Here is a 17,203-nt window from a genome sequence, read left to right on the forward strand (position 1 = left end):
GTCGGGGAGATCCCCTGGGGGAGGGCATGGCAACACACTCCAGTATTCTTGCCTGGAGAATTCCCATGGATAGAGGAGCCTGGAGGGCTACAGTCCATAGCATCTCAAAGAGTCAGACATGACTTGAGGTGACTTAGCATGCATGCTGGAGAAGGCGATGGCACCCCACTCCAGTGCTCTTGCCTGGAAAATCCCACGGATGGAGGAGCCTGGTGGGCTGCCGTCTATGGGGTCGCACAGAGTTGGACACGACTGAAGCGACTTAGCAGCAGCAGCATGCACACAGAGTTACCTGCATTCATTTGCGTGCTGATGTCCCCACACTTGTCTTTGCCCATAGTGGCAGATAAGCTTTCCAGCCATCAAAATGAGAAGAACAAATCTTGCCTCCAGTAGTACAGTTCTCTCAAAAGAACCCAGGCAAAGTGTGAGATTTAAATAGAAAAACAAAACCGAAATGATGATTTTTTGCATTAAAAAATGAAACATTGCTTTCCCATAAATCTAGCTCCAGGGTAGAAGTTTGGGAGAGAATACCCTGGAATGTAGAAGAATGCCACTCAATGTAAAAACAGGAGTTCAGAGGCCCAGCTTTTGTACACTGTTTGAATTTCAGATGAGATAAAACCAGCAGCTCTGCTAAGTTGCAGTGCAAAGGCTTACATGGCTTCTTGAGAAAAGCAATTTATTTTAGGTTATAGCACAGCAGCTATCATTTAAACTGCTAGCGATTGTAATTGAACCCAGAACCAACCAACTCTGTGAACACAGGGTGCAGTAATGTTACCCAGGCTTTTCTGAATAATGTGGATGCCAGGCCTTTAAGACATATGGGCGTGGTAGCCCCAACATCGAATCACTAGTATCTTGCCAGCCTTCCCACAACCAGCCTATTTAAAAATACATTCTGGGAAATGTACCTAGCTAGGTATTAAAATATGTACTTGGTATACATTTGGGGGATATTATATGAAACAGCCAGGAGGCAGCAATCTTGAGAAAATTAGAGAAGATGCAATTGCACTAGGAAACTTTTTGTTCAGTTTTCATCTTTATTTAAGCTCGTGACGGGACCTGTAGGGTGAGGGGAGAGGGGTTGTGTATAGGGACAATCCAGTATGGAGAGAAGGGTCCCTTTTGATACTGGAAAATCTTTGATTTGATAATGAAGAGGATGTGCTTACCCTCCAAACCTCAGAATGTCATCCTGTCATTAAGTCCGAATGCTCAGTTGTTCTGTTGGAAAAAAACATTGTGTCTCATCTCTGTGCACTGCCTTTGCTCCCTTCTTGTTGTAAATAAATCCAGTTATACAAAACTCACTATTTCTCCAGAGTTGTCCAGACACTCAGAAGCAACAATTTCATCCAGGTTCAATTATTTATTTTTGTTTTTAGTAAAAGAGCTTGACATAGTGCACTTGCTCCTTTTATGACTTTCTTTTTTGTTTTGCTTTTATGAAAGCAACAACCAGCGCATAGTTTACGAATCAAATAGTTCAGAAACACTTATAATGAAAATGGACAGTTCCTAATGCTACCCTTTCCCTTCTTATTGCCCTACCTAAATGAAGTGAAAGTGATAGTCCCTCAGTCGTGTCTGACTCTTTGCGACCCTGTGGGCTCTAACCCACCAGGATCCTCTGTCCATGGGATTCTCCAGGCAAAAATACCGGAGTGGGTAGCCATTCCCTTCTCCAAGGGATCTTCCTGACTCAGGGATCAAACCCGGGTCTCCTGCATTACAGGCAGATTCTTTACCACTGAGCACCCTCTGTAATCCATTCCTGGTTTTATCTCCATATTTCTAATTAATCTTTTATCAATTTCAGATGCTATATACTGATTTTCTTCTAAGAAAGAAAATTTATCTTATTTATCACCTTTTCACATTTTCCCACTAATAACAGGATATTATATGCAACTTCCATTGCTCTTCCAACTTTTAAAAACTTCTAATTTTTAAACTTTATGTATTTTTAAATTGAAGTATAGTTGATATACCATATTATGTGTTGTAGGTGTGCAGTATAGTGATTCACAACTTTTAAAGTTTATACTCCGTTTATGCAGGAGGGTGTGAGTGCTCAGTCGTGTCAGACTCGTCGCGACCCCATGGACTGCAGCCTGCCAGGCTCCTCTGTCCATGGGATTTTCCAGGCAAGAATACTGGTGTGGGTGGGCATTTCCTACTCTAGAAGATCTAACTGACCCAGGAATGGAACCTGCATCTCCTCTGTCTCCTGCGTTGGCAGGCAGATTCTTTACCACTAAGCCACTTGGGAAGTCCCCTTCTCTTATGGTTATTATAAAATGTCGGATATATTGCCTTATTATACAATATATCCTTGTATTAATAGCTTATTTTATACATAATAGTTTGTACCTCTTATTTCCTGTAACCACTGTTTGTTCTCTGTATCTGTCTCATTTTTGTTATATTCACTAGCTTGTTTTATTTTTTGTATTCCACATGTAAGTGATATCATACAGTATTTCTCTTTCTCCGTCTGACTTGTTGCACTTACCACAATACCCTTCGAGTCCCTCCATGTTGTTGTAAAAGGCAAAACTTTCATTCTTTTTATGGCTGAGTAGGATCCTATTGCGGAGAAGGCAATGGCACCTCACTCCAGTACTCTTGCCTGCAAAATCCGTGGATGGAGGAGTCTGGAAGGCTTCAGTCCATGGGGTGGCGAAGAGTCGGCGAGTGACTTCACTTTTCACTTTCATGCATTGGAGGAGGAAATGGCAACCCACTCCAGTGTTCTTGCCTGGAGAATCCCAGGGACGGGGGAGCCCGGTGGGCTGCTGTCTATGGGGTCGCACAGAGTTGGACTCGACTGAAGCGACTCAGCAGCAGCAGCAGCAGTATCCCATTGTGTGTGTGCATGTATCTCACATCTTCTTTATCCATTCATCTGTTGACACACACTCAGACTGCTTCCATATCTTTGGTCTTGACACTTCAAGGTCACACTGACACAAGGTCTGTCAGCTAGTCAGCATCCTTACCTTCTCACCATAGATGAGGTATGAGTGCTCATACCCCTTTCTTCACTATTCTTTTCCCTCTTTCACTTTCAGTTCTCATTCAACTATACCATTATTTTTGCATTATCAAATTTAATTTACTTTTGCTTTGTCACCAGCGTGGTCTTTCTTTGTGATTTTTCCAAAATTGTAGGTAATGAAAAGGATTTGCATCATTAGGACTTGGCTAAATTATTTACTACCAACTCAAGTGGTTTCTATGATTCAGTGTCACAACTGCTGTGATACACAGAGGAGCCTGTGTCTTGAGTCAGGTTCAAATGGATTCTTTTTCTTTGTCATTTTGTCAAAATCAAGCCGTCTTCTAGTGTGTGTAATATATCTTTTAAGTCTTTCTTATAAGCTTACATGTGCTTGATATTCCTGGGATTTCTGATGTCCTCTTGCCTTTCCTGAGTGCATGCCTCTCTCATATCTTCAGGTTTTCCAAAATTTGTGCTGTGCTAAGTCACTTCAGTCGTGTCCGACTCTATGCAGCAGTATAGACTGTAGCCAGACTTGTCTGTCCATGGAATTCTCCAGAGAAGAATACTGGAGTGGGTTGCCATTTCCTTCTCCAGGAGATCTTCCTGACCCAGGGACTGAATGCATGTCTCCTGCATTGACAGGCGGTTTCTTTACCACTAGCGCCAACAGGGAAGCCACCCATATTTGGACTTTCTATTCTGTGTTTCTCCCTCTTTCTCATGAGATCTCCATTTCTCTCATTTAGTTGGGTTGTTTTCTAGCTCTTCACTACTGTCTGTTAGCATCCAACACTACTACTGTTGATTCTGCTCTTATTCTGATCCTTCCTTTTCTATAGGCTACCTTTTCTGGGAGGAGTGGGAGTATTTTTAGGAGGCTATTAGGAATTTCTCTTTAACCTCAGTTTTCTAACACTTTACAATTCATTCTCCTTGACATTGACTAGATTCCTGTATTTTGAAGATGCATGCCTCCCGTTAGCTCAGGGAAATTTTCTGTAATTTCTTGCCCTGCAGTTTTGTTTTTCTCATCTGAAACTTCCATTAGTCCCCACCTAGATCTCATGGATCAATCATCTATATATCTTATTTTTTTTCTCACATATTGTACATTTAATACATATTCTAGGAGATTTCTCTAAGTTTGTCGTTAAGCTGTCTATTGAATTTTTTGCTTAGGTAATCATGGGTCATCGGGTAAAGAATCTGCCTGCAATGCAAGAGACATAGGAGACAGGGGTTTGATCCCTGAGTTGGAAAGATCCCCAGGAGGAGGAAATGGCGACCTATTCCCATATTCTTGCCTGAAAAATCCCATGGATAGAAGAGCCTGGTGGGCTACATTCCAAAGGATAGCAAAGAGTTGGACATGACTGAGCGACTGAGCACAAGAACATAATTCCTGAGGGATCCTTCTTTTTATCTGATTTTTCCTTTTAAACATAACTTTGGTTTTATTTCAGTTACCGTATCTCCTCAAGTGATTCTTGAGGATATTAAAAAGATTTTATTTATTTATTCTATTATTTTTAAAAATATATTAACTGATTTCATTAATTTTAAAAATATTTATTTTAAAATACTTATTATTTTTTAAAAATATTTATTTATTTAGGCTGTGCTGGAGCTTAGTTGTCACAGTGGGTTTTCCTTTGTGTCATGTGGGATCTTTCCTTGCAGCTGGCAAGGACTTTAGTTTTTGGCACATAAGCTCTGGAGCACACAGTCTCAGTAGCTGTAGAACTGGGGCTTAGTTGCTCCACCTCATATAGTATCTTGGTTCACTGACCGGGTATGAATCCTAGTTGGATTCTTAACCACTGGACCACCAGGCAAGTCCCTGATTTTCTTTTAAGTTTTTATCTTTTTTCCCTAAATTGTCATATTTCCATGATGTCGTGTTTTCCGCTATTTTGCTTTCTCCTTTTATTTTCTATGTTGGCCTTTCTTGGCATGTTAGATTTCTGGTGATCTGTAGTTATATGTAAAAGAATAAGGCAATATAAGGGCTGTTTGCAAACCCTCAGAAGGTGGATGGGTCTTGTAAATGGCATGCTTAAAGGGTCCAAGTTTAGAGTGTGTGCATGGGAATGGGGTGGGGAGGAGCTTGACTTGCCAGAGTGAGGTTTTAACACCCATGATAATGGTCTAACTTCTGCCCAGACAAATGTTTACTGCCTTAAACCTAGTGGTGGCTTTAGGTTAACCCACCTAGAGAGCCAGGAGGCTGGGAATTCTAAGTTATGTATACTGACTTGTTGCCTGGAAAATCCCATGGACGGAGGAGCCTGGTAGGCTGCAGGCCATGGGGTCGCTAAGAGTCGGACAGGACTTCACTTTCACTTTTCACTTTCATGCATCGGAGAAGGAAATGGCAACCCACTCCAGTGTTCTTGCCTGGAGCATCACAGGGACAGGGGAGCCTGGTGGGCTGCCATCTATGGGGTCGCACAGAGTCGGGCAGGACTGAAGTGACTTAGCAGTAGCAGTAGCATGCTGACTTGTAATTTGTAACCCTCTGTTCAGCTTTTCCACTCTCTGGTTTACTCACTATTTCTGAGAATTGAGTTTTCTGGGGTAGTGGTAGGCGGTATGCTCTCTCCTTTGCTGAAACCCCCTTTTAAGTCGTGGTTTCCTTTGCTGTGGCTTCTAAGTCAACAGACTTTTATTGAAATCACTCACCTTCTAACGGCTTCTTCCCATTCTCTCTGTGGTTATGGGTTAACACTTCTGTGCTCCTTTCGTATCATTTAGAAATAACTTTGGGTGAGAAAGGAGGTAAAATGGATTTTCTTAGTCCACCAGTGTGAACCAGAGCACATTCTTTTATTAAAAAGTGATTTTTCATAAGCCACATCCTCCTGCTTTTCATTTTATTTTCAACAGTTTGTTAATCTGACGCTTGATCAGCAGTCACACAAAGTTGCATAAACATATCACTTACTAAATGGAGCCCATAGAACATATACTTATGGGGGAAAAAAAAGTGTTCTGCTATTTTCTCTATGTCTCTTAACTGATATAACAAGGCGTTTTGTTTTGTTAGGCTTTAGTGAATTCAGAAAGGCTATTAACTTGCTTAAAAGTTGTATTTTATTTTATTTACTAAAGAAAACATAATCGGATATCTTCAATAAAAATGTTTCCCTTCTTACTCAGTAGATAAATGGGCAAAGACCTCAAGAGTAGATGTTCCAAATTAGAAACACAATTTGTAAAAAATATATGATGCTGTTCAATGACAGATTCAAATTAAAATAGGGTAAGATTAACAAAGATTTTAAAATATGATATTATTGGGAAAGCACAATAAGATGAATACTTTTATATACCTTTGGTACAAACAAGAAAATTTGGTACCAACTTTCAGGTACTTTAAAATGTTTATAATACTTAACCTACTGATTCCCCACTTTAGGAATTAAAATTAAGAAAACAATCAAAGGTTAAGATGGAGGTTTATTTTTCAAAATGCTCATTATAACATTATGTATAATAGCAAAACTCTAAATGATGCAACATACAGAAAAAAATGTAAAATTTGGCATATCTATACCATGGAATACAGTCCATACATTAAAAGGATGTTTACAAATAGCTGTTACTCAACTATTTAAATGCTTAGATGTAATTTAGGTGAAAAGCAAATCTAGAAATGACATATATATTAAGGTATCAACAATTTGAAAAGGAAAAAAAAACAAGAAGGAACTATGCTGAAATTTTAACTGTGGTTGTCTTTTGTTGGTAGAATAGTGTGATATATTTTCTTTCTCTACTCATTAATGTTTTGTTGTATTTTCCGGGTGTTTTATACTGAATATGCTTGGAAAAACACTTTAAATCATGCATGTCTGAAAGTAAACCTTTTAAAAATGTCACCAAATGACCCAGATGGCTTTTCCATGTGAACTCTTCACCTTTTTCTATCACAGAATCAAGAGTGGATTGTATAAAGCAGTGTATGGAGTGTTTTCCATTTTTGAAACTATCTCTCAGATATATCTGGAAAAGCTAGCTGGTGTATTATGTTAGGTTTGCTGCTTTTCTCTCTGTTTCTTTATCTCACAAAGTCTGATTTATGTCAACATTAGCTACAAAAATATTCAGATTCTCTAGAAAGGGGAAACACAGTTGTACCTTTGACTGGAATTGGAGATGAAGTGATAAAACAGGAGACTGTGAGGCCGACCCTCAGTTTTAGTCCTGACTGACTCACTTGGTGACTGTTCTGAGTTTTTTCTTGTGAAAAATGAGAGCATTGCATTGGATGGTCTCAAAGATCCTTATAATTCTTTTGCTATGAGTTTGCAGATATCTTACCCTGGCATAGAGCAGGTGAAACTAAAATACAGAAATGACTCAGTGAGAAGCATGCGTTCTACTGGTATGTTACTGTGCTATTTTCTGTGCTTTAAAAAGAGCACTTTGGCTTTGTGAAGTAATAGATTTACATGTCCATTTGTAAAAACAGAGACACTAATAAGCCCGGTGTAAAAGGCACAATTGCTGAGATTTCTAGCTGTATTTTGGGTCTTGGAGGGACATCATTTGCTATCTCAGAAGCATAGTACAGACTGGGGTATTTTTACCTATGGAATACAAAGGTAAGGTAGACAGATGATTTGTTTTGGTGCATTTGTTTCCCCTCCTCAATAATATGCATAGTCAGTGGAATTTTGTGTAAAAACAGAAATCTTTTTTGGGAATGGTGCTAGTGCTTTGTTCAGGGAAAGCCTCATGGGCCATGTGGGCTTTTGCCTTTTCTGTATATTGCTACTCTTCCTCTTGTCCTCCTTATTAATAAAAAAAATCCAAAATAGAAACTGTTATAGTCGTTTTTTTCAGATTATTAAAGGAATACCTACCATTTTTGTAAAATTAAAACTCAAAAATCCAACCCCACAGGAGAAGTTTTTTGAAAAATAAATATGATTTAGCATTCCACCACACAGTAATGACCTTAACTAACATGTGAAGGTATTTTCTCTCAGACTGTCTGTTTCACTTGTGCACACATACACAACATTCAAAATCAATATATCTAGTACCACTCTTTTGTAATGTTATCTTACAGTGTGCCGTGTCCATAGAATGTTACATCACCATCTGCATTTCCAGCATAGTATTGCCCTGTAGGGTGAAATGCTTAAATTTACGTACATCATTAAATTGCTTAAATTTACTTAAATTATTCCCCTTGATGCATTTTTAGTCTGCTTCCAACTTCTTAGAAGCAACACTGCAATGAGGAACCTTGTATGTATATGTGTGCAACCTGGTTCAATTGTTTCTCAAGCAGAATTTCATGGAGATGGAATTTCGGTGTCAGAATGTAGATACATGTATGTGTGATATCATGGGTGGGCACGGAGGATATATGAATAGGCACCCACGGTGCTGAACCATCCTCCTTGAAGGCTGTTCCTACTGATGCTTCTGCCTCCATCACCGAAGCTTTATTCCACTGCCCTCTGCTCTCCACACAGTGTTCCCTCAGATGTTTTCAGTAAAAGAGAAGGCCAGCAAACCCCTCTGGGAGGGGACTCTCTGGGTTTCATGCAAGTGTGACCTCAGTCAGGCAGGCCTGGGTCTGTTATGCTCTTAGCAGGAGTGCAAGCTCTGCCCTTACTTAGTATTTCATCTTCCTCTTTAGCCCTAGGGAAATTTTTGCTGAACTGGAAACACAGTAGGAGTGTTTTGCCTTTACTCCTTCGCCGAATAGCAGGTGTCCAGGTTCTGACTGCCTGTTACACGTAAGTGCCCCTGCTCCTGTTTTTCCTGCATATGGTTGGTGTTTTGAACATATTCAATGCTCTGTGTTATCTTTACTTGAGACTCCTACCCTCCCCCAATCACTATATTCGTTACCCTCAGCCTTTCAACCTGAGGCTGTAGACCAGGGTGAAAAAAATACCAACACACAATTGCTCTTAAGCTCAGAAAATTGATTTTCTCGATTTTAAGCGGGCATCATGAGTTGTTAACCCTGTTAGAAAAATACAAGTTGGATTTATGATTCCCTTACACAGGTAATTGGGCTCTAATTTTAAATTCTGAGACAATTGATTTACACTATATTGCATTATAACATAGCGAAAGTGCAACTGAATTCAGGTGATGTATGAATTTGAGCCTCCAATTATGCTATAAATTATTTTTGATTCTTGAACAAATGATGCCTAGGTTGACATCAACCTGTCATTGTTTCCTCTGTCTCCCCCTACTCTGTAATTTTCTCCTCTTTCTTCTCATTTCAGTTTTTTTTCTTTCTAACCTTGCAAGGCTCAGGAATGATGTACTTCAGAAACCCAAAACCTGCATGCTGCTGCTGCTGCTAAGTCGCTTCCGTCGTGTCCGACTCTGTGCGACCCCATAGACGGCAGCCTACCAGGCTCCTGCATACTAAGACATTAAAAGACAAATCTCTGCCTCATCCCTACTCACAAACTCTTATTAACATTTCATTTCAACCCACAACTTATTTCTAGTGGGTCACTAATTTTTTTGTCTTTATTGAATTTGTTACAATATTACTTGTGTTTTATGTTTTGGTCTTTTGGCCATGAGGCATGTAGGATCTTAGCTCCCCAACTAGGGATTGAACCCACACCCGTGTGCATTCAAAGGCTGGAGTCCTAACCACTGGACTGCCAGGGAAGTCCCTCTGATATGTCACTGCTGTTGCATTGCTTATGATATTTGCTACAAGCCACCAGTTATAAAAGTTACTTTCTTGGTGTAAGACACTTTCTCCAGGAGATTTCTTTTGGAATATCAATACTTGTCCTTTCCACGAGATCCTAGCTTTTAACAGGCTAGCTTTATCCTTTTCTTTCCCCCCACTTTGTGATAATTTCCCCATTGTATTCATTTTTAGCTGGTTGCATTTTATATATTTCTGCAAACATATCAAGTTGTTTATGGAAAAAGGGTTGAGTATAAATAAATAACACATGCTGCTGGAGTCAATTTCTGGAAGACTTGAGTGATCTAGGAATCAGAGGTAGTTAATTGGAATCTGTATCTCAAACTTGGCCTTCCTTTGGCAAGTCCTTGTTATTTTGAATAGGGGACTAATTTAAATGATGCTTTGAGCATTTGTCAGAGAGATTAAGAAGCAGAAGGAAAGGGCAAAGGAAAAAGCATGGTCATGGAAAGAACCCTTGACTGGGGTGAGAGAATCATTCCTTCTAGGAGGCTGTAGACAGATCACTTCCAGTTTCTTTCACTTCCCTCTGCAAAATGATTTCCTCAGTGTTGAGGCCCTTTCTAATTTAAGGAGTCTATATTTAAAGTTTTTAACTTTGGAGAAAATTCTAACCCCTGATTCATTGTTACTCTTTGTGTTGCTTTTAATTCTCATCCTTCCTAAAAACGAATTAAATTACCTGCTGCAGAGTATCAATATTAAAACACTCCGCTCAATTGGATGGTGACCCTGAAAGAAATATTTTTTGCCTGGTTCTGCAGAAAGTAAAGATACTGGACTCTTTCACATGCCTTTCCACGGGTATAGGGGGGTTTGTTTTCCTGAGTGTTCATGGTTAAAGGGATATTTCTATGGAGGACCACGTAGGGTTATGAAAGAAAGATATGAGGTGGCAAAGGAAAATTGCTGGGAAAATCAGTGTTGCATTAAAATGAAGAGCTCCTGCTGTACCCAGGACCACTTCGTGAGCATGTGCAATTCTGAGCTATTTAAAACATAAGCTAGAGCATCATAATTTCTGTATGATAACATTGCAGTTGTTGCTACTTGTGCTTTGGGTTACTTAGAAAGAATATTTTCCCTTTTGGTAAATTGTTTGGAGTAATACAGGGCAGAAAGTGTTCTGATGTAAATCAAGGCCAAGTGAAGCGAGTGAAACAGTTATCTTATGTGTTTTCCCCCCATCTTTACCCTCTAGCTTTCATTACTCTGAGTAATTAAGTAATTTCACCCCTCCTCCTTCTCAGATCATTGGTGAGATGATTCTCAGATTATTTTTCCTTTCAAAAATCTCAATATTTTTTGTGATTTCACATTTGCTGACTCCCTCTAGGTTAAAGAAATTTCCTCTCCTAACACATAATCAAATTCTACTTTTTATAAGATCCTCTTAGAGAATCTTTTAAAATGTACTTTTTGGCTCATTAATCTGGTTGTTGTAGATCTTTGAGTATATATAGAAGGAAAAACTCTTAAAAGGGATTGAGTCTGGAAGTACCTTATATTTTACTGTAAATAGATGTAAAATTTATTTTTCAGCCCAAGATAAAGGATGATGGTTAGACATCTGACTTAACTGTGTATTAGAGAATTATTATTTTTAAACTAAGGCAGTTTACAGAATGCTTTCAGATGGACATGGACAAAATAGATTTAATATCACATTTTCACTTTGTGATTTATATATATATATATATATATATATATATATATATATATATATGGAGAAGACTCTTGAGAGTCACTTGGACTGCAAGGAGATCCAACCAGTCCATTCTGAAGGAGATCAGCCCTGGGATTTCTTTGGAAGGAATGATGCTAAAGCTGAAACTCCAGTACTTTGGCCACCTCATGCGAAGAGTTGACTCATTGGAAAAGACTCTGATGCTGGGAGGGATTGGGGGCAGGAGGAGAAGAGGACAACAGAGGATGAGATGGCTGGATGGCATCACTGACTCGATGGACGTGAGTCTCAGTGAACTCCGGGAGTTGGTGATGGACAGGGAGGCCTGGCATGCTGCGATTCATGGGGTTGCAGAGTCGGACACGACTGAGCGACTGATCTGATCTGATCTGATATATAATTTTTACATTGTTTTCCCACATTATTTCTCATCTTAGGATATAAGAACTAGGACTTCGCTAGATTTTTCTGGTAATTGCATATTCTGTTAGCTGCAAATACTGTTAAGTAGCTTTTTAGAATATAACTCTGAGCTGATTGTTTAAAAAATATTTAAAAATCATTCTATTAAAAATTTGATCCAAATTTGGTAAAGCTCTTTCTGACCATCTGGGCTTTCGTAAAAGTTGAAAAATGTAAAGAAAGTAAAGTCACTCAGTCATGTACGACTCTGCGACCCTATGGACTGTAGCCTACTGGGGGTCCTCCACCCATGGGATTTTCCAGGCAAGAGTACTGGAATGGGTTGCCATTTCCTCCTCCAGAGGGTCTTCCCAACCCAGGGATCAAACCCGGGTCTCCCTCATTGCCAGCAGACACTGTACCATCTGAGCCACCAGGGAAGCCCTGGGCACTCACTATCAGGGATATCACCGACAGCTAGTAATGTGAGAGTAATTTAATGTATAAGGAATATTTTGCAAAGTTAGTTTAAGTCTGCATATTTCAAATAGATTTTATTTTCTCTAATCTGAGAATGTATGAAATGGAAAATTCTCAAGGTATGCTTTTGGTTATACAATCTTTTATAATGATGGTGATCACCCAAACCAGCAGTGATCAGTGAGAGCTGATGATTACTACTGAATTAGGGAGTGCTAGGGCTCTTATTGGAGAAGGCAATGGCACCCCACTCCAGTACTCTTGCCTGGAAAATCCCATGGCTGGAGGAGCCTGGTGGGCTATAGTCCATGGGTTCTCTAAGAGTCAGACACGACTGAGCGACTTCACTTTCACTTTTCACTCTCATGCATTGGAGAAGGAAATGGCAACCCACTCCAGTGTTCTTGGCTGGAGAATCCCAGGGATGGGGGAGCCAGGTGGGCTGCCATCTATGGGGTTGCACAGAGTTGGACACGACTGAAGCGACTTAGCAGCAGCAGCAGCAGGGCTCTTATATCAGCCTTAACTAGTTGAAATTGTTACTATGTATATGATATAGAATATCATATACACACATGTATGTATGGGCAGGTAGGGAACTGGCTGTTAGAATGGGTCTCTTCTTGTCTCAGTTTCCACGGAGGCACCTGTGAACTAGCTATTGAAAGACCAACCGTTCCATATGTAGACTGTCATGAGCCTGCCCCATGGCTTTTGAATATATGAGCCCAGAGGAGATTAGAGACAAAGTTTCTTTGGAGAGACCTGTGGTCATGCAATGAGTTGTCACCACCTTTTGGGAGAAATAGTAGTGAGTACTGTCTTGTAACATCAAGGTCAGAGGAGGTCATCAAGAGGACTAATCAGAGAGCTCTGAATTGTACTTCTTGCATTTGGGGGACCCAGAGGCCCAATGTCTGAATCAAGCCTGAGGACTTTAGATTGATCCACACACTGGGGTCTGACTCACCCTAGGAAATCCAAAAGACAAGGCAAAGACAGGTTGGCCAGTTGTGTGGGAACTAGCCTGCTTTCCCAATTTTTGTTCAGGGCATGAGATATGTGTTTCCTAGGGACCAGATATGTACTCTGCAGAGGAGAGAGCCAAGGAGGAATCACTGTGAGTCTAGTTCATTATGGTAACGGAAGGATAGGATACTGATAGGTATCCTGACAGGTATACTGATAGGTTAGGTCCAAGGCAGATTCCTCCACAGGAAGAGGGTCACAAACAACAACCTAGAGCCTCTGGGAAACCTTTGCAGAGTCCATGGAAAGTCCCTCAGGAGAGTTCAGCACGAGCTCTCATTATCTGCCAGATATAGACGTGACTCCTGGATACATACCTGGGCAGGAGAGACTCAGAGAGAGCAGAGCCAGCTTGTAACAGAAGCTGCACAAGGAAGAGCTCTCCTGTCCTCTAGTTTCTTCAGCCTTGGGAGAATCCGAGTAATAGACAGTAAAGTGAGGGAACAGCAAGCGGGATGTGCGGAGAAGGAGAAAATCACCATGGTCATCACCCCACTGCGGGTTTTCAGTGTGAAGCAGAGCCAGGCTGGGAAGGGGAGAGACAGGGGCAGGGATAGCAGTTTGACTAGTACAGGGTTTTGAAGCTTCTATTTTCTGTATTCACACTGTATTTGTAACCCAAAGTTGTTCTAGAACTGACATTACTTGGGAAAGGTAGTGGGAAACTATGGTCATGCATGTATATGTTTTTTCTTTTTTAAAAAAAGCCTGACTGCAAGGTTATATGTGCATAGCATATACATGGAAAGAAGAATACAAGTAGCCTGGTTTCATCAAAACACCTTTTTGCATTTGTGATCCTAGATCCAGGATTTACTTGGTATAGTCAGGAGGTTTTGCCAAGTGTTTGCCACTTTATCATTCATTTAATAAAGAAATCATATCTTCTGGTGTATTTTATATTGGGTAACTTAGAAACAATGTGTAAACTTCCAAATCTTTCTCTGTGTGAAAATTGTCCAAATACAAGGAGAACTTGGGGTTAGTTTTAAATGTTTTAAAATCACTATTATGCAACATCCATCTGTCCACATGTGTAAATAAACATTGGAGTCAAGTTAATCAAGGTTTAAGTTACTGCTCCATGATTTATTAGATGATTAACCTTGGGAAATCTTGGTATTTCAAGTCCAGTTTCTTAATTTATAATGTTTACCAAATTTTGCTGCAGAGATTGCCAGAACTTATTCAAATGCAGTGTCAGAACTTGGAGAGGCTGGGTAGCATTCTAGGTTCATCACCTGGTAAGCTAAGAGCAGCTCTTTTTCATTCTGCCTGATACTGAGCTCTACTTAACATTTCATTTATAGTAAAGGTTTCATGTCTGAAGATGAATTTTGAGCACTGTCTTCCTGCTTCTTGTATTGTCAAGAATAAAATGAGATAGATCAGGAAGAGGAGGCAGAACGACCACTGCTAAAAGCTTGGAAAGAAATCCCAGTTCTGTCTGTGTAGCCTTCAACAAATTACTTAATCTCTCTGTGTCTGGGCAAAGTACCTTATCGCATGAGATCACGTATAGAGTCTGCATTAGCATAGCACCCGCTCTAATATTCTTGGGCTTCCCTTGTGGCTCAACTGGTAAAGAATCTGCCTGCAATGTGGGAGACCTGGGTTTGATCCCTGGGTTGGGAAGATCCCCTGGAGAAAGGAAAGGCTACCCACTCCAGTATTCTGGCCTGGAGAATTCCATGGACTGTATAGTCCATGGAGTTGCAAAGAGTCAGACACAAGTGAGCGACTTTCACTTTCCTGACATAAAACTTACTAAGCTTTGTCATTGCTATGTAAAACTCCTTGCATAGCAGCTACCACGTAATGTGTTCAGCAAATGTCAGCTTCCTTTTCTGCTCTCTTGTCCTTCATTCACTGCGCCCTTTCTGAGTATGTCTAAGTGCAGTCCGCTCAACTAAACTTTGTGGGGATTCAGAGATAAATAAGGTACCACACAGGATACATGGATATATAGCTCCTGACACATGTGACAAACAGATTCTGAATTGGATATAAAACAAAATGGAAATGTGACCGATTTTGTTAGTCATAAAAGAGGCATTTAAGCATTGAAATCATAGAAGAATTTATTGCTTACCATTAGAATAAAAGTTTTAAGACCTTTTTTAAAACTGGGCTTAAGTTCCAATAAAACCTCACTTATCCAGAATATATCCACTCATTCTAGATTAACTGAGAATTCTAAAGTCCTTTGGGTTTCAGCTCCTCTTAAAAACCTTTAAAGAATTGTGTGGTTAACTTCCTGCATTAGTAAATAGGACCCAGGGTATGTGTTTTTTTGTTTCTTTTCTGGAGTACTTATAAGCAATTTCTTAAAACAGCAGTTATATAAATTACAGTCTATGAGATTAAGTTGGATATATGTGAATCTTAAGCATAATTTAAACATTTTTTTTAAAACCTCATTAAATGTTATTTTCTTATACAGGATATAAGAAAATGGGGTAGGAACTATCAGCTAATTGAGAGTTCCCTGTAATTTAGTTTTGGGGACAAAAAAAAACACCTTACAATATTGTGTTATTAAAAGAATAAAACAAAATTCAGACTATTCCTTGAATGGAAGAATGTTCTCTTGTAGTGAAGACTCATTCATTCATCAATAATTGGTGCCTCCCATGAGCCAGACAGTACATAAGGTCCCCAAAATATGATGGCACATGAAGGCACACACAGTCCTTACCATGTGAAACTATTCAGCCAGGTAAGACAGAGTCATACCAAAATATGTGAAAGTTCTTCCATGAAGAACACGTTCTGGGTCTTACAGGAGTGTGCCTTGGGGTTTTTGAGCTCATTAGGGAAGCTGGCAAAGCTTTCCTTGGGAAGTGAGAATTGAGATGGAAGTAGGAGTTTGCAGGAGAATGGAGAGAAGCATGTAAAGTGTAGAGGACACATTTGATGCAAAGCCCCTGGTGGGAGGAAGCAGCATTGGCATCACTAGCCAAAACAGTCCCGCACGCCCCTGGGAGTAAGGGTAGCAGTGATAGGAGTTGCCCGTCAGAGGGCAGGGAAAGGTCAGTCCTTCAGGGACCAGTTGGCCAGAAGAAGGATTCCATAGCCTCACAAGGTGATGCTCCTCCCCATCAGTCCTTGGAGTTGGGTTTCCACCCATGGTAACTTGACTCTGACTTTTCTTTAATAGAATGATGGTTAAAGCCCCATGGAAAATACAACCAGCTTTCTCTACTTTTCTGTCCATGTAACTTGGAAGTGTTTTGTGTAGAAGAAAAGTTTTTAATTTACAAGTCCAAGTCTGAGCAGGCGGAACTACTTAACGGAATGTTCTGTGTATATAATTGTAAAACAATCTTTGATTACTTGTTCTCAGGCCACCTGTAAAATGCTTAGAAATATTCCCATTTTAACTAAGGATCTGAGGCCGTAGGTCCAGCTGAATTAGAGATTTTATCAAATGGCCTTAAGTTCTCTTTGCAGATTTGAAGACCTTATCTACTCCATGGGAGGAATTCTCCATCCTCTGCCTCCTAGTCTATTAGACAACTTGCCCTTCCCCGCTCTTTGACCCAGGAGACTGACCTCGGTAGACTGTATCACCTGGGCTGCCATGACTGCAGTTTCTGGTTTGTTTCAGTCACTGGGAGATCCTGGAAATAGATGAGGTGACAGAAAGAGAGAAAGAGGTGGGAGGGCATTCTCTCTGTAGCCTGCCTTTCCCTCCACGTCTCCCGCTCTTGGTGGCAGCTGCAGCCTCACTTATCTCACGAGGCTCTGGCACCACATTGCCTCCCTCTGCTCTTTTAGGCTAAGGGAGGTAAAGAGTGCATGCTGCAGGTAGGTAGTCCCAGGTAGCTCAGCATCCTTAACTTGGGACCCTGCCTGCACCTCTGAAAGGAGTTCC

The 17,203-nt window shown here is 40.3% G+C and overlaps 1 protein-coding gene across 9 annotated transcripts in view; it reads left to right on the forward strand.

Moving 5' to 3' along the window:
• The window catches only part of FHIT (fragile histidine triad diadenosine triphosphatase), a 1,524,027-nt gene that overhangs the window by 584,333 nt on the left and 922,491 nt on the right, over positions 1 to 17,203 (forward strand). For 4 of the 9 annotated variants that reach the window (XR_009492299.1, XR_009492298.1, XM_024983061.2 and 1 more), the window contains one exon: positions 8,676 to 8,775. The gene's annotated coding sequence lies outside the window, so the exon portion shown is untranslated. 9 annotated transcript variants of the gene reach the window in all.

Source organism: Bos taurus, chromosome 22 (genome assembly GCF_002263795.3).
Source record: "Bos taurus isolate L1 Dominette 01449 registration number 42190680 breed Hereford chromosome 22, ARS-UCD2.0, whole genome shotgun sequence".
NCBI classification, from domain to species: domain Eukaryota; kingdom Metazoa; phylum Chordata; class Mammalia; order Artiodactyla; family Bovidae; genus Bos; species Bos taurus.